This window comes from Talpa occidentalis, unplaced genomic scaffold (assembly GCF_014898055.3).
Source record: "Talpa occidentalis isolate TD23 unplaced genomic scaffold, MPIMG_talOcc4v2.1 talOcc4.7, whole genome shotgun sequence".
Classification (NCBI taxonomy): domain Eukaryota; kingdom Metazoa; phylum Chordata; class Mammalia; order Eulipotyphla; family Talpidae; genus Talpa; species Talpa occidentalis.
This window is the reverse complement of record NW_023605083.1, coordinates 107,933,489-107,956,335: the sequence shown is the minus strand read 5'-3', so window position 1 is coordinate 107,956,335 and position 22,847 is coordinate 107,933,489. Positions and strand designations below refer to the sequence as shown.

General features: G+C 48.5%; 1 pseudogene; it reads right to left on the bottom strand.

Annotated features, from left to right (window-relative positions):
• Nucleotides 1–15,075: 15,075 nt before the first annotated feature.
• LOC119231543 (ubiquitin-40S ribosomal protein S27a-like) lies at nucleotides 15,076–16,139 on the bottom strand (annotated as a pseudogene).
• Between the last annotated feature and the right edge of the window lie 6,708 nt (nucleotides 16,140–22,847).

Here is a 22,847-nt window from a genome sequence, read left to right as displayed (position 1 = left end):
AGCCCAGAGGCGGCCGCCCGCGCTCCCACCGCGTGGCCCCGAGCCCTCCCTGCAGCCTTTGGGCCCCACCGCCCGGGCCGGGGCCGGGCACCCCGCATGGTTTAGATTAGAGGGGCGGGAAGTGAGGGCGAGCGGCAGGCCGCGCCGCGCCGGCTGCAGACACCGAGCCTCGACAACCCGGACCGCCGGCCCCGTCTGCGGGGCTCCCCCGCCCTGGCCCGACCGGGCCCACGCGCAGGCAGCGGCCCGCCATCGCGTGCCAGGCCCCGTCTCCGCCCGCGCACACCCCTGCCCGACGCCCGCGAGCCCGGGGCAGCCACCCGCGAGCCCCCTCCCCGCCGCGGGCGCGCCCGGCCCGCAGCCCCGACCTCCGCCCCGGGCCAGGCCGCGCCCGCGCGCTCTCACACCTACACCCTCCGGCCGCTCCTCGCTCCTGCTCTGGGCGCGGGCACGTAGCGACGGCCCCGGGGCCCGGCCTGGTCTGGGAACCACTCCTCGGCCCGCCGGCCCTTCCTCGTCCGAACCCAGCGGGCAGCGGGCGTCACCCGGCCTGGCGCGCCTCGGAGCCGGCCACGGAGGTCACGGGTGAGGGCAGATGCCGCGCGGGCAGGGAGGAGGGCGGCGAGCGGGCCTGCAGTGGTGGCTGCGGGAGATGCCGGGCTGGCCTCGGAATCCGAGCCGAGGCCCAGGCTCCAAGGTGCCAGGGCTTGGCAGGGCCTCTTGGGGAAACTGGGACTAAGGGCCAGGTCTCTGCCGGCAGCTCCCCCTAATCATGGAGAACTGAAGAGGAATCCCAATGCCTGTTCCAGAGACGGAGGAGGATCCCGCTCCTCGCAGCGAGCTGGCCTGTATGTCAGAGAGTGAGACCTCTTAGCTGCCTAGGTCTCCCTGTCCAGCTTCTGACTCTGTTCTCTCTGTCTCTACATCTACCTCTATTTTTCCATCTGACTGTACCTCCCCAAAAAACCCTGTGGTTCCACTGGCAGAGAGACACGTGGACCTCAGCCCATGCGTGCTCAAGCCTGACAGTCTGTCAGAAGCCCAGGATGCTGGGTAAGGATGGGCCTGCCCACCCATTCACAAAGTCTCTAGATTCCTGTCAATAGATTAGACACCCAGTTCGCAGCCTGAGCTGCATCCCTCCCTGCACTGGTGCTCCCACTCCAATCAGCCCCTATTCCTTTCCAGATTCCGACTTCAAAACCAGATTGAAGGGAATGGGGCAGGAAATGCCATCCTTGGATGGACCTGTCTCTTTTCAAGTGCCAGGAAATGGAAAGCCAGCATCAGTGCAGCTTCCACCTCCATCCATGCATTCAAAGGAAGAAGAAAAAACACCAACTCAAAAAAGCCAGCTATGGCTCCCAGAAGCCTGTCACCCAGCTCCACACTGGGTCACTGCTCAAGAATCTTTATCAGACCCAGCACTACCAGATCCCACTACCCTGTCTTCCCTTCTCAACGTTTCTTATGGAGTTCCAAATCAGAAAGGGGTGGAGAAACTTAATCTCCCCCAACCCTGCCTCCTCCTGGAGTGGAGAAGGGAAGGTCCTGGTATTTCAGGACATGCCTGGGGAGTCATGTTTCCTGTGTTAGCGAGAACTGGATGACATGCCTCAGCTTCTTCCCTCTCCAACAGTCTGCAGGGAAATCCCTTGCAAATAAATAGTGTACAGACTAACTGCTGTGTGGAATGCTGAAAAGGACAGTGAATCACTGTCCTTGGGTACCATGGCAAGACTAGAGTTAGGCCAGATTCTGGAAAGAGTTTATTGACAGTTATTGTGGAAAGTTCCTAACAAGATCATCCAGAGTAGCTCTTGAAGCTACTTAGAATGGAGCTTCCTATAAATGCAAGACTTTCTGGAGATTCATGGGAAATGGCCTAAATCATTATTAACTGGTTCATGAGGACTTGGAGATGTGAGATTCGGAAGGGAAGATTTTTGCAATGAAAAAGAAGGGGCTAAGCAGCCTTCAGGCCAGTAAGAAGGGGATATTTTGACGGGTGCACTCCCCATTACTAGAATGATATTGATTCTAAGACACATATTTTTTACATTTTGACACATCTGAAATTGGGATGCATCTTAAAAGTAATGGTATGTCATGGTTTAATTTATCATGCTTTTTCCTCTTAGCGGTACCTAAAGTGATGGAACAATTTATAAGTGATGAAGTGTAGTATTTTTTGATAAATGGTACATGGGGAAAAGAATGGTATTTCTCCATTTCAGAAATGTGGAAACAGTGAGGGGTAGGGGAACACACTTTGTCCTGGCCCTAAATTTTAAAGTAGTTTCTTATGTAAATTTTTATTCTTTTATCTGTACAGCATCTTAACATTTACAAAGTGGTTTTCACAGCTACTATCTCATTTGGTGCTCCATTTTATCTCCATTTTATGGGTCCATTCACCCAAAGAAATGTGTATTAAGTGCCCACTTTATGGCAGGTACTAACAAATGACCTGCGCAATTACTAACTAGCCACCTAAACAAACAATCCCAAAGGGAGCAGGATCTACAGAATAAGCTGGGAAATTTTAATAAGTGCAGTAGCTTACCCAGAGCCTAAGGAAGGTTTGAAGATGACTGAGCTGGCACCATATTATAGTGAAAAGCAATTATAATTTTAAAGCTGTGGTTTGGGGATAATTTAATAAATACCAACATCAAGCCCTAGCCCAGGCCGACTGAGTCAGAGTCTCTGAGAGTAGGGCCAAGGTTGAAAACCACTGCTGTATATCATCATGTAAATCCCTCCCCTGTTTTTCTGGTTTCCCTTGTAGCTAAGGATGGTCATGTGATCTGGTGTTTGTCAATCAGGCCTAAGATGGAGACTAAAAGAGGAAGTTGTGGGGGGGATTTTTGCTTTCCTGATAAAAGCAAAGTCATAGACTTTTTTTCCCCTGTGGATAAAATCCTTGGGTTTCTCTCCTTCTAGAGATCTTGAGGGGAGATGGGAGAAAGCCAGCATGCCAAGGATATCGCAACAAAAGAAAGAACCAGGGTTCCTGATGGCATCACAGTGCAGGTAAATCAGCCTGCTTCTTGTAATGTGGGAGAAAAGAAACCCCACTACATCACATCATTGTTAATCTGGATCTCTTTTTGCTTGCAGCCAAAACACTCTGACACATATGTGAAGGTCCCAGCTCAGCTGAGTGAGTCCTTAGTACTCTATAATGAAAGATACATATCTGTGTGTCTAAATGTATCCCGTGCACATGCACATACTTTTCCATGCAAATTCAGGAAGCAAAATCCCTCCACACTCACTTCCCAGTCATGTTATTCTGTGTGTGCTATGATCTAAGGTTGGGAATTCTGATCTCCCCAAAAAGGAAAGGATAGATGAGGGGGAGTTGACCTGTTCCCTGTGGCTTTCTGTTACCCAGTAGTCCCAAATCTCAGTTCCAGATTCCCCAGTCCACATCCCACTGACGTTATCAAGAAGACAACTGGGGTGGGGACAGGAGCTTGAGCTCATCCAGGGGTGTTGGAGGGCTGAGCAAAGTGGCTGAGTGGTAGGTAGCCGCAGCAGCTGGTGGCAGTGGTTCCCCTCATACCACAGGTGGAAATCTGCTTCCCTAACCGCCCACCCTGGTTTCCTGGGTCTTCTTCCACAAAGAGAACTAGGAAACTTCTTGTTGGAAGGAACTGAGCATTAGGTGGCCCCTATTTATCCCTGCTGGTGAGGTAGATTGGTCTGAGCCCTTTCAGGCCTGAGGGCAGGGGCAGGGAATCATCCGTCCCACAGGTGGCTGTCTCCTGTAACTCTCACCTGAGGCACTAACTGATAAAGAATGATCAAATTTGGGGTTTGCATAGTCTGGGCTAGCAATCTAGACTTTCTGTTCCAGATTTCTCATCTGCAGGTGGATTCTCTACCTTTCAGGTGTTCTCCCCAGTGCTCCTGAACTGCCACTTCCTTCCTTTTCCTCCAGGAAGACTTCTTGGAAATAAATATATACTTATTTTGCTATGTCTGAGGAAGGTATATCTGCCAGGGCCGTGTTAGGTGAAAAAAGCTCACAAGTCAGAGAAATTATTTCACTATCTAGCCCCCCCGCTTCTTCCTCCCCCACCCCCATCTCCTGCTTTTCCCCACTCATTCTTCCTGAGCATGGATTATTGAAAACTGGCTTTTGAGTCCTCAAGGACATTTTTTAACAAGAGTCTAACAAATTAGATTTCAAGAATGAAAGCACATGGCTGTCAGAAAAGCTTTGGAATTTGACATGAAAACAACTTAAATTCAGGTCTTCAGCATGATGTTTACAGAGGGACCTAGAACATGGTCTGTTTCTTGTTTTGATGTTTTTGGCGATCTGTTTATCTGTAAAATGAAATGAATAACAGCCATCTCATAGGGTAGTAGAAAGTGTGAAAAAGGTAAAAGTGCTTTGAGGGTTCATGATAGTAGCTAACATTTATTGAACACCTGCAAGATACCTGGCAAGATTCTAAGAGCTTTATGTAGCATTCCCTCATTTCAACCTTACCACCCCATGCAGCTGGGGTTACTATTTTTTTTTTAAAGATTTATTAATTTATGCATTCAAGAACTGGGGTACAGGCCAGAGGTGTGTGTGGGGATGAGAGGATTCACCAGAGACAGAGTGGGGAACAGAACAGGCAGATTGACTGGAATACACTGCTGAGGGGAGCAGCGGGCGAGACAGGAGAGGTCTGCTGCACCATGTGGGTAGCTCCCTGGCCGGGGATCCAACTCGTGCTGCAGTGGCTGCAGTTAGCTTCATAGTTGCCCCTTAACCCATTTCACAGACAAAGAACTTTAAGTCAGGTCAAACTGCCCAAGGCCATACATCCAGAAAATGATCTTCAGTGCTTATGCTTTCAAATATACTGCTCTGTTGTAGCTCAACCTAAGCTGCTCTCATGTTAAATAAGGAAAACAGTACACTATCCCCCCCCAGACACACACACACGGTTGTTGTGAGAGATGTAAAATACCGCCTGCCTATCACATAGTAATACTAGTAACATTATTTTATTTTTTTATATATAACATATATATTAACAGAAGACACACACACATAATTGGCAGTAACATTATTTTTTTTTTAATAGAGGCATGTTTATTTATTTATTTGTTTGTTTTGTTTATACAAGCACTGGGTACAGTCAGAAGCACAGGAGGGTGAGAGAATTCACCAGAGCCAGAGCGGGGAGCAGAGCAGGCAGAAGGACCGAAGTACACTGCTGAGGGGAGCAGCGGGCGGCAGGAGAGGTCTGCGCGCCATGTGGGACCCTCCTCCGGTGGCCGGGGAGCAGCCCAGCCACCGATCAAAAACCGGCGCCGCAGAGGCCGTGGGCAGCTTCGCAACCCAGCGCTCAACCGCTGCGCCAGCCACCAGGGAGGCCCGGCAGTAACATTATTTTAAACAGCACTTGCCCGAGGTCTCACAATAAGGAAAGAGGTTGCTGGGCCAATAAGACTTTAGAACTAAAGATCTTAACTATTCTCATTCAATTTCTAAAAAATGAAAGAACACCCCCAGAGACCAAAGCGTTAATTATCTCTCTTTAGAGAATCCAAAGAGAGAAAAGTACACCCTTCCTGGCCCGAAGTACATTGTGCTGTTTCCCACAGACCCTCAGCAAACTGCAGCGTGAGGACTGAGCAGGACTCATGGGAGTGGGCGGCTCACTCACCAGGACACATTGCTGCTGGAATAACTGCACTGTGCACATATCTACCACAAGCTTTTCACCATCAAGGACCGCGCTGATGACCATTTCTGGCTGGTAACACAGACTTGGCCAAAAAAGGCAAATGCTTGACTAACACAGGCACAAATAGGGATAATGATAAATATGCCTTCATCGGGGGTGTGGGGGTGGGGGGGTGGAAATCCTCTATAACTGGCCTTCTTCCTTGCCACCAAGATCCATAAGTTTCTATCTCCCTACCATTTGGGAAGTACCTCCTAACATCTAGCTTCAACCCCTCTTGCTGCTGTTGGTCCTTTCTCTATCTCTAAGGAATCAGAGGCAGGCTGGGTCTCTGTTCATTGGTTGGACCTCCACACTGTTTCCATTCCCTCACTCAACCCCTGAAGCTGAGTGGTTGGAGCTGTCCAAGAAGCCCTGTGCCCATGGAGCTCTGCCAACACTGACCAGTGACCAGAGCACAGACCCATGTCTCTGCATTCCTGGGTGGCAGAAGCCCAGGCTGTGGCTCCTCCAGAATTCAACGGGGCCCAAAAAGGGAGGGCAGGAAGAAGTCCCTAGGCCCTACTCCCGCGTCCCTGCATTTTCTGAATGTTCTCCTTTGAACGTTTACCTTTATTTATTGGGCCTCATTTAACCTCAACCATGTCCTCCTAGGATCATTTATTTGGTAACTGTCACTCCGCCTGCTCTGGCATTAACCTCATAATCCTATTGATTTCCTCCAAGCTAGCTGGGGGTTTTCTCCACTTCTTCCTGGACCAGTGGGAGCTGATTCCCAGTTCTGGTCATTACCAACGGAGAGGGCCCAATTTGGAAAGCACCTGCTCGGGGAACTGTCAGGAGTTCCTTGTTCCCACCATAGCCTTGCCATTGCCAGGCTGAGAGAAAGATCCGAGAGGTCGCCTCAGTTGCTTAAATGTGAGCTAAGGTGGTTGAGCAACCGCCACCACCATGACCACCCCCCAGAGCTCTCTGATTGGCTATTGGGGCTGTCCTTCCATCAAAAGACCTGTGCTTTACCAATCGCAGCTTCTCTTGGCAGGGAGCCCCGCCCCTTCTCCGCCATCTTGGATTCCAGAGAGACAAGAGGCCCAATCACCAACGGGTAAGCGGGAGAGGGTGGGGCAGTTGCCCATTTCGCGTCCACGTAGCTTTCTGGCCTCCGTCTTCCCGCCACCTGCGGCTGGGAGCCTGGCCCCTGTCGAGCTGCAGCTGCAGCTCCCAGACACCACCCCAACCTGTCGCCAGGGGATTAGTGTCCGTCTGTTGGTTGGGACAGCCTCAGTGGGGGTTGTCCCGGCCCAGACGAGGGCTACCCCTTCACCCTTTCCCAAGACCCTGCCCCCAGTCCAACTTGGACTGGGGGAGTGGATTGTTTTGGGGGGTCCGACAGCCTGGGGTGCTGATCTTTCCCAGAACTGAGGTGTGGGGTGACGGGAGTCCCCCCTTCCCCGTCAAGCTTGAGCCACATGTGCTGGGAAGTTCATTTCCCCTTGTTTTGCAGACCAGGCTCAGGGATTGACCCCAGGAGTGACCCCAGTGTCAGGAGGCATTAATGATCTCCATACGGGCAATAAACAGGCAGACCGGCTGGCTTGGCGTGGAGGTGCCCTGGAATGAGGCCGCCTTATTAGCCTCACGTTCGCTCATGGGTAGAGGCTTAATTAGTGAGGGCTCCCTCATCTGTCTCCCCTCCCCCAAGCATGTTTGCTGTTCCATGGGAACATGGTTGGGGACACTGGACTTCTCTGACTGGTTCCACTGACTGGTTCCTAAATAGGCAGCCTCTTCATGCATCAGCTCGGCCACTGTTCACCTCTAAGAGAACTTCTATCTCGATTCTGATCAAGACTCACTTGTTTTTAAATACTTCCAGGGCCCATGTCTACGTAGTCTGACTCAACTTACTTTTTTCTCTTCAAGAACCCAGGAGCAAGAAGACCTTCCTCTTATTTAACTTAAATGTCCCCCAGCTATTGGAGTTTGAACCTTATTTTCCCAATGAACAAAGGGAATAGGTGGTTACCATTCTCTACACCAGGGCTCCATGAACAGTAATTAGTGAGACAGGGCAAGCTAGGGTTATTAGGCAGTTTTAGGGATAGTGCAGGAGGAACCCTAGCTTGCCCTGTCTCATTAGCAAATATTTAAACTCTTAAAAGAGCTGTCTGATTTAATCACATATCTCTCCTCAAATCCATTTCCATCAGCTTGGTTACTTGTTCAAGGCATGTCACTTAACCTCTTTGGCTTCAGTTTCTGCACCTGTACAGTTCATTTAAAGTTGACCAGGGCCTCCCCCGTGGCACAGCGGTTGAGTGCTGGGTTGCAAAGCTGCCTGCAGCTTCTGTGGCACCGGTTCGATCCCCCGCTGCTCCCCGGCCACCAGAGGAGGGTCCCGCATGGCGCGCAGACCCCTCCTGCCACCCGCTGCTCCCCTCAGCAGTGTACTTTGGTCCTTCTGCCTGCTCTGCTCCCCGCTCTGGCTCTGGTGAATTGTCTCACCCTCCCGCGCTTCTGACTGTACCCAGTGCATGTATAAAACAAAACAATCAAACAAACAAATAAATAAATAAAACATGCCTCTATTAAAAAAATAAATCAATAAATTTAAAAAATAATAAAAAAAATAAAGTTGACCAAACACTTCATCCCAGGCAATGCTGAACGCTAGGGAAATGAAGCTGAAGAAAAAGGCCTTACCTGAGGGGCGCTCCCAGTTTAGGGGAAGACAGACTTGTAAACAAACATGCTCAAGGCTGTAATAAGACCTTACTGAGTTTAATGAGAAAGCAAAAGAGAGAATAAGCATGTCGCCCTGGCCTCTCAAGGAAGGTTCCATGAGGAGATGACACCTTGGTTCATCTTTGAATGACTGTGAATGGGAAAAATGAATGTGAATGGGACCCTGAGAGAGAGTGGGTGTGAGAAGGACATCCCAGGAGAAGGGAAGGACATGTGCTAAGGCGTAGCAGACATATTTGGGGAGCAATGGGGCTCCTCCTGGAATGGTGGAAAAATGAAGTTTCATGGAAAGGTAAAGTCTGCGCAGGGCCTTGTGTAACATGTTAAGAACTTTATCTGCTCCGTCATGTCAGCACCCTGAGCTCCAGAGACAGCTCTGGGGCAAGAGGAAGTCAGACAGGCAACTGGCAACTCTAAACCTCAACGAGGAAAATTAAACTGGGTTAAAGGAGATCTAAGAAGCCAAGAGGCAAAATGGCACAATGTGCATTCTTTGTGCAAATTTGTCAGGAGGAGCACAAGAAGCACCTAGATATGCTGGTCACTTTCTCAGAGTATTCTAAGCAGTGCTCAGAGAGGTAGAAGACCATGGCCGCGAAAGAAAAATGAAGATTTGAAGACATGGCAAATGTGAACAAGGTCCATGATGAGAGAGAAATGAAAACCTCTATCTCTCCTAAAAGAGAAAGCAAAAAAGAATTTCAAGGATCCCAGTACATCCAGGAGACCTCTTTTTCTTGTTTTGTCCTGAGGGTTGCCAGGAAATCAAAGAAGAAGATTCCAGCCTGTCCATCGGTGATGCTGCAAAGAAATGGAGAGAAGTAAAATAACTCTGCTGCAGGTGACAGGCAGCCTTATGAAAAAGGAGAAATATGGAAAGGATATTGCTGTACACTGAGCCTGAGGAGAGCCTGAGGTAGCAAAAGAAAGGGAATGTTGGAGACTGGAAAAGAAAGCAAAAAAAGGCAGATGAGGAAGATAAAAGTAGGAGGAGGAGGAAGAACATAAAAAATATGAAGAAAATAATGGTGAGTTGATTCTAGAGCAGTTTTTCTTTCTTACCTGTAAAGCATTTAACATCTCTTTATTTTTAAAGAACACAGTTGAAATGTAAGACTGTGTAAGATTTATTTTTAAATCGTAGTGACTGTTGTGTACTTAACCCACCACCAAACATGTCTTTAGAGAGCCATGTCCTAGTGGTGTTTTCAAGAGCTACTAACTTCACGTGGTACAGGGTGGAGGTTGTAAATTGGCAGGGAAATTTACAGCAGATTCTTGTTAGAGCACAGTACAAAATATCCATGGGAATGCTAGTTTTTCATCTTCAGTTGTCTCTGATGTAGTTTGTACAAAATAATTGTCCTCTTAACTGAATGCTACTATGTAATTGTAAGAAAAAATATTTCAGTTTTGTTGACATTCTGAATGCTTCTATGTGAATACAGACTTCAGATTAGTATTATCCTTTTCATAGGTCTGAAATTTTCCTCATTGCAGGGAAGCTAGTCTTTTGCTTTACCCATTTTGGGTCATGTGAATTATTATAGGGTATTTCTTTTCATATAGTTAACTGATAAAAAGCTTTTGTCTATGCACCCTGCGTATATTTGACAAGAACAATAAAAGTTGAATTGAAACAACATGAAAAAAACTAAGAGCAATGGGCTATACAGATGTCAATTATTAATATAATGCCGCACACCTGAATCTTATGCATCGTTACAAACCAATCACAGTTTAACTTATTTTTTTTTTAAAGATCTATTTATTTATGCATGCAAGAGCTGGGGCACAGGCCAGAGATGCAGGTGGTGGGGTGGGGGAGGGTGTGAGGATCCACCAGAGACAGAGTGGGGAACAGAACAGGCAGACTGACTGAAACACACTGCTGAGGGGAGCAGCGGGCGAGATGAGAGATCTGCTGCGCCATGTGGGTTGCTCCCTGGCCAGCCGGGGATCGAACTCGTGCTGCAGAGGCTGCAGATTGCTTAATAGTGTGGTGTTTAACCCCTTGTGCCACCAGGGAGGCCCAGTTTAACTTACTTTAAAAGTAAGGGCAATTGGTAGCTCTAAAGAGTTTTGAACAGGGACGGGGCTGGATTGGTCAGATCTGTATTTTAGATGAATGGGGGTGGAATGAGAAGGGTTTTGGGTGAGGACCAGCAGTAGAGACCAGTAACAAAGGCAGGGAAATTATTAGAACAACATTTAGGAGAAGTGAAATAGAAAGGAGACAGGAGCTAAGGATGTCTCTGGATAGAAATATGATAGACTTTTGTGATTTAGCACGCCCAGGGTGCACTCCCCTTTTTCAAGCTCAGAACCCCAGTTTCAATTTTAAGGTGAAGAATCTGGTGGGACTGTCAGTGAAGGAACAGGACCATGTTAGAAGCTTTCTTCCTTAAAGTTCTGATCTTGAGCAGAATGGCAGAAAGAATGAAGGACAGGAATTGATTTATCCTCTTTGGACCTCAGCTTCCTTGCCTGGGAGGTTCATTTGCAATACAAGGACACTCCATGGTAACACCCTTCTTACACTGCCTTCTCTGGTCTTCATACCCTGAAGGAGCCCTCACGTGCGCCCACGCCCAGGTCTCCAGAGCTGCTTCTGCCTCCATCATTTCTGAGGCTGGATCTTTGGCCTTTCCTTCAAGTTGGTGAATTGCTCTATCCTTCTAATAAACTCCTCTCTGCTTAAGCCGGCGGGGTACTTTTCAACAGCCTTGACCACAGATGCCTGTCTTCTAATGATGACATCAGGTGAGAGAAGAGGCAGTGAACACGGGCAGCGTTTTAGTCATGATGAGGCTGAAGTTGGAAATACAGAGGCTGAAGGTTCGGAGCACATCAGTACGTGGTGGGTGTTCATACTGGTGCTTCCTCCCATCATTGAGAGGGATCTCATAGAAAGAAAAAGAGGAAACCAAGAAGAGATTCTGAGGGATCAGGAAAAGAAGAAAGGAAACCAACGAAACAACCCAAGAAGAATGAAAGGGCTAGCCAAGAGAAAGTGCAGTACTGGCAGGAAAAGGGGAAAGCTTTCAGAGCGAGAGAGGTCAGTGGTGTTAAATCCTGGCAACAGTGTCAGGTAAGAGAATGGAAATGATTAGGGAGATAGACAATTAGATGTTACTGGGAACATTAGGAAAAGTATATTATGTGCCAGGGAGATAATCATCTACCTACTATTGGACCATCAAATGAGTAGGCTACAAATAAATAAATAATTATAGAATAAATGAGTGGGCTACAGTAAATTGGGAGGATCTGACAAATGGGAGAGGTTCAAACTCTGATTTCCCTGGACTTGTGGGAAAAAACCATGCTACTGGCTTCTCATGGACATTGAAACTTGCCTACACACCACTGGAGTCCTCACCCACCTAGGGGTGAGTCCTGGGAGTTCTGTATTGAACTCACTTAGGAGCCTGGGGATCTAGCTGAGGCACCAAAGGCAACCCTGCCATCATCTTGAATTCCTGCAGTGGGTGTAACACCAAACCCCCTTTCACCCCATCCCCAATTCTCAGCAACTGAGAGTCCCTGAATCCAGCTCCTCACAATGGTCTTCACAGTCCCTTCTCTGCATCCTTGTTCACACTGCTGAGGGGAGCAGCGGGCAAGACAGGAGAGGTCTGCTTTACCACGTGGGTAGCTCCCTGGCAGGGGATCGAACTCATGCTGCAGTAGCTGCTGATAGCTTCATAGTGCTGAGACTATGAAGACTCCCTTGAGCCACCAGGGAGGCACTTCTTAATTTTTTTTCAAAATTATAAAGTGAAAGGAAAAGTCAGTCCCTGATTTGCAGATGAATGTTGGTTTAAACCACTGAGCAACCTGTGTGAGTATATAAGCATTGGTGTCCAGTTTTTATAATTTCTCAGGGTTTTCATCTATTTTAATTGATGTTTATTCCACTACTTGTGTTCTTGACTACTTGAAAGAAAAAGAATTGGAACAATCTAACAACTTAATTAAATTGTGGTCACTTACCAAATTATATATCTGGGATGATCCAAGTTCTATAAAAAGTTAATTATGACTCCACAGGAATTCACAGCAAAATATGACCAATAATTGCTTCAGAGAGGATAGATTTGTGGGTATTCTTTTGTGTTCTTCTTTGGCTGATCGTAAACTTTTCTCTAATGAGTATGTATTGCTCTTTCATTTTTTAAAAAATATTTATTTTATTTTTATGCATAAAAGAGCTGGGGTACAGGCCAGAGGTGTGTGTGGGGGGTGTGTGAGAGGATTCACCAGAGACAGAGTGGGGAACAGAACAGGCAGACTGACTGAAATACACTGCTGAGGGGAGCAGTGGGCGAGTCAGGAGAGGTCTGCTGCATCATATGGGTTGCTCCCTGGCTGGGGATCAAAATCGTGCTGCAGTGGCTGCAGTTAGCTTCATAGGTTACATCTTAACTCCTTGCACCACCAGGTAGGCCCATCTTTATTTATGTATGCATACAAGAACTGGGGTGTAGACTAAAGGTGCGGGGGGTGGGAGGGTAGAGGATTCACCAGAGACAGAGTGAGGAGCAAAACAGGTAGATCTGCTGAGCGGAGCAGCAGGTGAGCCAGGAGAGGTCTGCTGCGCCATGTGGGTTATCTCCCTGGTCGGGGATCGAACTCATGCCTCAGTGGCTGGCAGTAGCTTGATAGGGCTGAGACTTCAACCCCTTTGTCACCGGGGAGTCTTGGGTAGATCTATTTTTGATATTTTGAGAAACCTCCATACTGTTTTCATAGGGGCTGCCCCAGTCTAAATTACCACCAGTCAAATAGAGCATGAGGGTATCTTTTCCTCCACACACCGATCCCCACTTGTTTCTGGTCTTCCCAGTATGGGCCATTCTCACGGGTGGAGGGGGCATCTCATTATGGTTTTGACTTGCATTTCCTGATGAGAAGTAATGATGAGCATTTTTTTTTTAACGTGCCTATTGGCCATCTGTTATCTCTTCTTGGAAGAAATGTCTATTTATCTCCTGCCCATCTTGTGACTGGCTTGTTTTCATGTTGTTGAGTTGTCTGAGTTCTTTGTAGATCTTGGATATTAGCCCCTAGTCAGATGTATGATGTGCATTTTCTCCCTTCAGTTGAGTGTCTTTTCATTTTATTATTTTTTTAAAGATTTATTTATTTATACAAGAACCGGGGTACAGGCCAGATGCGCGGGAGGATGAGAGGATTCACGAGAGACAGAGCGGGTAATAGAACAGGCAGACTGACTGAAATACACTGCTGAGGGGAGCAGTGGGCAAGACAGGAGAGGTCTGCCGCACCATGTGGGACCCTCACCGGCCGGCCGGGATCGAACCAGCACTGCAGAGGCTGCGGACAGCCTCACAGCGCTGCGCTCAACCGCCTGCGCCACCAGGGGAGGCCCTGTCTTTTAATTTTAATATAGCTTCTTTCCCTGTGCAGAAACCTTTTAGTTCGGTGTAATCCCATTTGTATATTTTCGCTTGTGTTTCCCTTGCCATTGGAGTCATGTCCCCAAACCCTTTCTTGTTGAACTTTTTGGTTTTTCCAAATTCTTGGGTGTAAATATTCACAAGCCTATGGTGCTGATCAGCCTGCTTCAGGCCAATCAGATGGAGCCTACTCGTTCCAACCGTCCCTCCCAGTCCTAACTTCCCACGGCACTTGTGGCCTGGACACACTTCCAGGCCCATGGACAGCCCTGTGCTCTATTTGAGAGCTGCAGGAGAAAGCAAGATCCTCAGAGGAGCACTCACCTGCTGCCCAGAGCCTTCATGCCACCCATTTCCCATCCTCCCCTCTGCAACACCACTCGTACTGGCCAGTCTACCATGTCTACCGTGTCTGTGGAAGAGCACTCCACGAGTTACACACCCCAGTCTCCTGGCCCAGAGTTACCCTCTAGCCGCCACCCATCCAGAGAAACCCCTATCCCTGTGCACACCGAGGGTGGTCCTCAGCTTTCTCCAACCCCATCACATCTTCATCTTATAGCAATCCTGCGTGGAAGGCGGAGGATTGGGGTGGCCAGCGGCACCTGTACTGAGGAAGAACTGAGGAAACTGAGGCACAGTGGTTACGTGACCAAATTAAAGGTAGAGCTAGAACCCCAGTGTCTCCCTCTAAATCCAGTGATCCTCCTCACCCCCTTTCCACAGCCAGTCTCTGCTCTGGATGCTCTCCCACTGGAGAGCGTGACCCATGACCTTGCTGGCCCCTCTGTGTTTGGGCTGGTGTCTGGGCATCTCTTCAAAAGCGGTTGCCCCATTGGATCTGCCAACAAAAGAGGAAACCCAAGGGGTGGGTCCTACGCCTCATTCCTCTGACAATAGTGTCAAGAAAGGACCAAAGTAGATAAGAGGAAATACCGGTGTTCACAGGTCAGCACCAGAGAGATCAGGCTTTCTCAACCTTAGCACTGCTGGCATTTTGGGCTAGACCATTCTTTGTCGAGGAGGCTGTCATGTGTGCTGCAGGATTTTCAACAACATCCCTGGCCTTTACCCACTAGATGCCAGTGTCATCCTTATCTGAGGATGTTTCCAGTGCTGGTCAACACTACCCCAGTTCTAGAAAATTCCAGGAGAAATTTTTTTTTTTTTTATTTAGCTAATGTCTTTCATTAACCCATGCACAATTACATGTCTTCTGATTTCTTGAAACAATAGGTCAGACAAAATTTGCCACAATAATGTCTGTCAAAGTGGCCTCCCTGGTGGCTCAGGGGTTAAAGACACAGTGCAATCAAGCTGTCTGCAGCCACTGTGGCACACGAGTTCCCCGGCCAGGGAGGTGACCCATATGATGCAGCAGACCTTTCCTGTCTCACCTTTCCTGTCTCACCTTTCCTGTCTCACCTTTCCTGCTGCTCCCCTCAGCAGTGTGTATATATATATATTTAGATTTATTTATACAAGCACTGGGTACAATCAGAAGCGCAGGAGGGTGAGCGAATTCACCAGAGCCAGAGCGGGGAGAAGAGCAGGCAGAAGGACCGAAGTACACTGCTGAGGGGAGCAGCGGGCGGCAGGAGAGGTCTGCTTGCTATGTGGGACCCTCCTCCGGTGGCCGGGGAGCAGCCGAGAATCGAACTGGCGCTGTGGAGGCTGCCAACCCAGCGCTCAACCACTGTGCCACCGGGGAGGACCCCACCAGCCCCTCAGCAATATATTTCATTAGATCTGTCTGTTCTGCTCCCCACTCTGTCTCTGGTGAATCCTCTCACCTCCCACACCTCTGGCCTGTACCCCAGTTCTTGTATGCATAAATAATAAATAAATCTTAAAAAAGTAATGTCTGTCAAAATGGCTGACCAAAATGGCTCCAGCACCACATTCCTTGGATGGGCACTCCTGATGAAGGCAACTGATTTTACCATTCTCATTCACCTTGTGATATTTCAGGACAATCAGCTTAACTGTCTTTCTTTTGTTTACCCCCTTGGGAGTGGTATTAAGTCGTCTTCTTTCTTTTCTTAGCACCACTGTGCCTGCGCAAGACCAGCTGAAGAAGGGACTCCCTGTGAATGTTGTGTTCAAAGTCTGTCCATCTCCCTGTGGCTTGCAGCAAAGCTCAGCCTTTGCTCATCAGGAGGAATGCCTTCCTTACCCCGGATCTTGGCCTTCCATTTTCTGTTGTATCTGAGGGTTCACCTTCGAGAGTGATAGTCTCCCCTATAAGGGTCTTCATGAAAATCTGCATCCTGGTGGTGGCGCCATGACAGATGGCAGAAGAGAAAGGTAAACTTCACACATATTTTTATTTTATTTTATTTTATTTTTAAGATTTTATTTATTTATACACGAACTGGGGTACAGGTCAGAGGCACGGGAGGGTGAGAGAATTCACCAGAGAAAGCGGGGAGCAGAACAGGTAGACGGACTGAAGACACTGCTGAGGGGAGTAAGGGGTGAGGCAGGAGAGGTCTGCTATGCCATGTGGGTTTCTCCCTGGCCAGCCGGGAATCGAACCTGTGCTGCAGAGGCTTGGAACAGCTTCATAGTGTGGCACTCAACCTGCTGTGCCATTAGGGAAGCCCTACACATATTTTTTTAATTAAATTTATTTATTGTCTTAAATTGTTGTTCATTTTTGTACAGTATTTGATTTCTCCCTTGGTTGTAGCCCCCGTGTTTCCTCCACCACCAGAGCCCCTCTGATCCCTCACCTGAGTCCCTTGTGCTCTTCTCTCCCCTGTTTTGGCCCCTCCCCCACCCTTCTCCTGCTGTGTGCCTCAGATCCGTGGTCAGTTGGCAAGTTTTAGACTTTACACATATTTTCACACATACTTTTAAAAGTCCTAAAATACTAGAGTTAACCAAGGATCCATGGGTAAATGTCATAGAGATCATTATTTTGACCCTTCATACTCAAATTTTATTTTGTTTTTAAATTCTAACAACTCTCAAAGACATTAGGGGCTTTCTAGAAAGGTGGTAAGTCACTCCAGTGCCTCTCTTTAACAGTCATTCAAACCACAAATCTGCTTCAATTTACTGAAGTCCAATGTATCAATTTGTACTTTCATGGATTTGCTTTTGGTGTCACATCTAAGATATAGTTGCCTAACCCAAGAACGTGTAGATTTTCCCATTTTCCTTTAGAAGTTTTGTAGTTTAAAAAATTATATGTAGGTATGTCATCTCTTTTGAATTAGTTTTTGCATATGGTACAAAGTTTGAATTTAAAATTCTTAAAAATGCTTTTGTATGTGAATCCAGTGTTTCCAGCAACATTTATTGAAAAGATTATCCTTTCTCCATGGAATTTACTTATAACCTTGTTTTAAAACCATTTGACAGGGCCTCCCCGGTGGCACAGCGGTTGAACGCTGGGTTGCGGAGCTGCCCGCAAACTCTGCAGCGCTGGTTCGATCCCCGGCCACCGGGCGAGGGTCCCACATGGCGCGCAGACCTCTCCTGCCGCCCGCTGCTCCCCCCAGCAGTGTATTTCGTCAGTCTGCCTGTTCTGTTTCCTGCTCTGGCTCTGGTGAATTCTCTCATCCTCCTGTGCTTCTGACTCTACCCAGTGCTTGTATAAATAAATAAATAAATATTTAAAAAAAAAAAAAGGTACCGGAAAGAACTCCCTTCAGAAAAAAAAAAAAAACCCGGCCGCCGGTGTGGGTCCCACACACACAAAAAAAAAATGGACAAATTTGGGGGGTTGATTTGTATACCATGTTATTTTATTGATCTGTTTTGATCCATATGCTACATTGTTTTTATTAAAACAATCATATATTTTTAAATAATCATATTAAGTCCATATGAGTTTTAGAATCAGCTTGTTAAAAAACCTCCTGGGGTTTTGATTTGATATTTATTGACTCTATGGGTTATTGGGGAGAGGGGGGAATTGTCACATTAAAATTATTGAATCATTAGATCTAAAAAATCAAATCAGTTGATTATAGATGTGAGGGCTTATTTCTGGATTCTCAATTCTCTTCCACTGTTCTACCTGTATATCCCAATGTCAACACCACACTGTTTTGATGATGCGGCTTTTTGTATGATTTTGAAATTGGGAGATGTAAGTCCTCTAACTTTTAACTTTGTTCTTCTTTAAAAAAGATTATTTTTAGCTATTTAGGTTTCTTTGAAATTCAGTGAATTTTAGGATGAGTTTTTCCATTTCTGAAAAGAAAACACCAATGTTTGATTACTTTTGATTAAAAAAATCAATGTCACCTGTTCACAGTGCAGAAGAAATCTAGTTAAACAGCAGATTTAGAATGAACATAGAGCCAACATGAGCCAAAAGTGCTTTGTGACTGCCAAAAAACAAGTGATGTTGGGCTTTATTTAAACCAGTGCGGGAGGAGAGCGGCCCCTAAATCCTGTGGGTTCACTGTGATCTACACACATTTATCTAGCGAACTCTTGAGGCCATAGATGCTGTCCCAGAAGACAGAATAATCTATCTAGTGAATAAACCTGGTTAGTGGAGAGCAGTTGAGGAAATGGGGGGGATAACTGGGTGGAGTCATAGAAAGGGGGGTGCATGATAACTTTCAAATATTTGGATGACCCCCTCCTCCACCCAACCTTTCTTCTCTTCCACTTATAAGCAAAAACTTCCCTGCAGAAGGAGGAGAAATAAATGAACAGGATCAAAAGTGTCCACTTCTAACCACTGGTGATATTTCTTTTTTTTTTTAAAGATTTATTTATTTATGCCAGAGCTGGGGTACAGGCCAGAGGTGCGGGAGAGTGAGAGGATTCACCAGAGACAAAGTGGGGAGCAGAACAGGCAGACGGACTGAAGACACTGCTGAGGGGAGCAGCGGGCGAGGCAGGAGAGGTCTGCCATGCCATGTGGGAATCTCCCTGGCCAGCCGGGAATCGAACCCATGCTGTAGAGGCTGCGGACAGCTTCACAGCGCTGCACTCAACCTGCTGCACCACTGGGGAGGCCCAAGGTGATATTTCTAATCATTAGAACAGGTCAAGTTTGGAACAGCTTCCTGCCTCGGGAGGTGGTGAGCTCCCTGTCACAGGCGGTGTCCTAACAGAGGCCAGGTGATGGATTACTCATCAGTAAGACAACTGGAGTCAATGACCTCAGAGACTCAGTCATGGAGCTGGGCTCGAACCACATTTTGTCCAAGAGTGGTTCACCCCCAGCTGCTGTGGGTGCTGGGAATGACACGGCTGTCAGCAGGGCTCTACCTCTTCAAGTGCTGATTCAATATCACTTTAAAAGGAGGTCAGGTGATGTTCTGGGAGGAGCTGAAAGATGTAGGTTTGAATCTCAGCTGTGTCTCTAGCTATCAGGTCCTCATAAGTTTACTAATCTCTCAAAGACTCCATTCCTAATCTGTGCAGTGGGAAAAGTATACCAACTCCAGCTGGATATATGCATTCTGTCTACCTCTTCCCAGGTCTGGTGGCACCACCCCCATAGCTCTGTCCTATCCCTTTGCTGTGGGGATGGATATAACTGGGCTTGACCCCCCCTTTTCTGGAGTAGATACATGATCATCGTAGGAGCCAGTCACAGTCCTCCCAGAATATGCACCGAGGGTGGGCCTCTTCCCTGGAGTGGAGGGCTGTAAAGGGCATCAGAGTCTCTGCTGCTTGGACATCTTTCCTGCTGGGTGGAACATGTGCCCGAAGGTGGAGCCATGATGAGGGGAATCATGTTATGGGCCCAACCCTGCTTTGATCAATTGTGTAGAGTAATAAATTCAAGCTAATTTGAGTTGGGTTTCTGTCAGTAGGAATCAAAAGAGCCCTGGCCAGTTGTGTTACTAAAAGAAATCATATTGTGAAGTACTGGACCTGCCTTTTGTGAGAGACCAGTAAGCCTGGCGTTTTGGTTTAACTTTAATGGACAGCAGGGGCAGATGGGGATGGGTTGTTTGTGTGGGGAGCTGAGGAAAGTGATCATGTGATCCTAGTGGGCCAATTGGGGCATTTCTCTGGGTTGTTCTGAGGGGAGCAGCAGGCATTTCCTCTCCTCTTGGGCCACTAAGCTGGATTTCTGTAACCCACAGCTGCCTGCAGCCAAGCTCCCTGTCCCATGAAGAGGCCCATCTGTGGTAGGAGAGAATGATGCCAACACACAGAGACAAGAGGGAGGAAGTGGGGAGTGAGTGAGCCGGGAACATTTGCGTCTCTGGCCCTGGCGTCTTGAAAGTCCACTGTCCTCTCCCGTGCACATCCAGCGACCACGTCATCCTATGAACGGCTCTTTTTTTTTTTTTTTCAGCTTCTGTTAGATTTGTCTCTTGCCACAGGAAGGCTACAGGGGCCAGCTGAGGGAAGCCATACAGACCCACTGGGTTGGCGCACAGCTGCGTGGGTCTGCCCCTCGTTCCTCGCATGGGAAAGGCCTGCGTCCTTTGCTCTCAGGCAGCTCGTGGTCGGGGTGTGCAGCTGGATGGGTCAACTATTTGTGCCAAAGCTATGTCCGTCTGACCTCACAGTTCACTCTCTTCCCACTCTGCCCCTGGAAACTGAGCCAAGAAGACAATTGAAAACTGTCCCCGGCAGGGACACACAGAGTACCCCCTGGACTCCTAACCCCATTGAAGATTTTGGCTCCACCGATGACCCCTGGAGTGGTGGCTGAGGAGATGGGCCTCGGTGGGGTGGGGACGGCCTGGGGATGCTGCCATAACCCCCAGGGAGAGACTGGATGAGTTCCAGACCCTGTCGTTACCATGTGGCCAGAAAAGCTGTGGGTTTGGATTTGGGACTCAAAAGGGGTTCTCTAAGGAGTCAGTTCCCAGCCCTTTCCCCTCTCCTGGACCTGCCTTCACGGTCTTCCTCTCAGAGCCTCTTGCCCTGAGCACAACTCATACCTTTTACCTTTCCCTGAACGGGAGATGGTGCCCCCTTTCCAAAGGCCTACCCCAGGCCTTTGGAATGTCCTCCCATCTCTTCGAGTCACCTCTCTATGAAGCCTTTCTCCTCATGTGTGTTCTCATGTGTACATTAAGCATCTCCTCCGAGTGACCAGCCCAAAGTCTCTAACCCAACAAACTGGTGCCAGCAGAAAGGGGCATCGCAGGACTGTGGGAGAATGGGATTGGAGGGAGGAGGAGCCAGATAGGGCATGATGAAGTAAAGGACTTTCGACCTGAGCCTTGGAAAATAATGAACCATTCAGGGAGACAAGACAGGAGGGGCAAAAGGCATTTCAGGTAGAGAATGTGAGGTTTGGCCTGCCTTGGAAGATGACCAGCTCAAAACCCTTCATTGGTACCTCTCTGTGGACCTGCCACATGCTTGTCCGTGGGTACCTTGAGAGAGGTTGCATCCATAGCTCCCTGCGGCCCCACAGTGCCCTGGAAAGGGGAGCTCCTGCACAGGGTTGAGTAGCTGAAATGGCGTCTTCTCCTAAGCATGAGCAATCAGGACCCTGATTGTCCGCCCCCCTCCTGTGGCAATCATGGCGGCCACATTTCCTTGTCCTTTGTAGAGAGGAGCTGCACCTGTTTTAGAGATAAGGACACTTGAGGATCAGCAAGTCAAAACCACAGAGCCAAGAGGTGCAAGTGGGATTTGAACTCAGGTCTCTCTGGCTGCACAAAGTCCATGCCTGTATTCGCTTCCCTCAGAGTTGTTGCCTGTTAGCAGGACACAGACAGACATTACAGTGGAGGCAGAGAGCCGGCCTGCCTCTCTCAGAAGACGTATTCAGGGAGACTGGGAACCCCGGAATTGAAACAGGCCTCATGACAAACGAGCCGCGACGCCAGGCTGAAACTTAAATCCTACTCCGGGTCTGGACGACTCCAGACCCCCACCTAGTGGCAGGAGGGAGTCACTACCACCAGACGCGAGCAACTCAGAGCCTGATCCACCAGCAACCCACTCTCCAGAAAGAAACGCCCCCTGGCTGGGCTTGGGTGGGTTCCTTGGGAGAGAGAGGAGGCCTGGTCAACAGACATGCGCATTGGGACCCCTCACCCTTAGGATTTCTCTGCAGTAGCCCAGTCATCTGTGGCAGCTCTGTTCTCAGGTCTAGACACCCCAACACACAGGTACTTTGGCTACCCCCCCAGCCTAAATTCCCAAATTTAGGCCAGATACCTCAAGCTCAGAAACTTGACAGCCTGTTGCCCCAAATAGCAGGGCCCTATTGGCAGGGGTGACCCGGGTCTGATGGACTCAATCCTGCCCATGGCAGGGGAGAATTTGCCCCAACCCTTGAAGGACCCCAGGCCCCATCCCCAGGTTCCCTTAGGCTCCTCCAAAGGGAGGTCACCCTCAGGAGGGATGGGAAACCAACATTCACTCTGCCAGGCACTTGTTTCTTCCTCAAACAACCCCACGAGCTAGGAACACTTACCTCCATTTTAAAGAAATCACGGGGGTGAGTAACTCGAATACTAGCTACAAGACTAGACGTGAGGTTCAGGGGCAGCTCACTCAGGGGGAGAAGGCCAAGGGGAAGCTTCGGGGAGAAGGGGCCCAGGAGCTAACTTTTGAAGGCAGACAGGCAGAGACCCCCGCTGAGGGCAGGGCATGTGGGTGTGAGAAAACCCCAACCCAGGGTAAGCGGGATTAACCTAGACCTGGGCAGGTAGACAGTAGGAGTGGATGCCCTGGGAAGGACTGAATGAGTAGGTAGGACTCATGCAGTTCCCACTTTCAGGCTAAGGAGTCTGGACTGGACCCCAGGAGCATGACTCCCAGGAACCTGGACATGATCCTGAGGAGGGCTTTACACTGGGCTGTGATTTCACCTCATCTGCACAGTAGGAAGGGCCTCTGGCAGGCAAGACATGCTGGGAGACCCAGGTAGAGAATCTTGCCTTGGAATTGGGGGAGGGGTTGGTAAGATTGTTACTCGGGGGGCTCAGCAACAGCAAAGGCCCTGAGACCAGCAGGTCCCAGAGCCCCAACATGGCCAGAGAGCTGGGTTTCAAGACTGGGAGGGCCCGACTGTGAACGG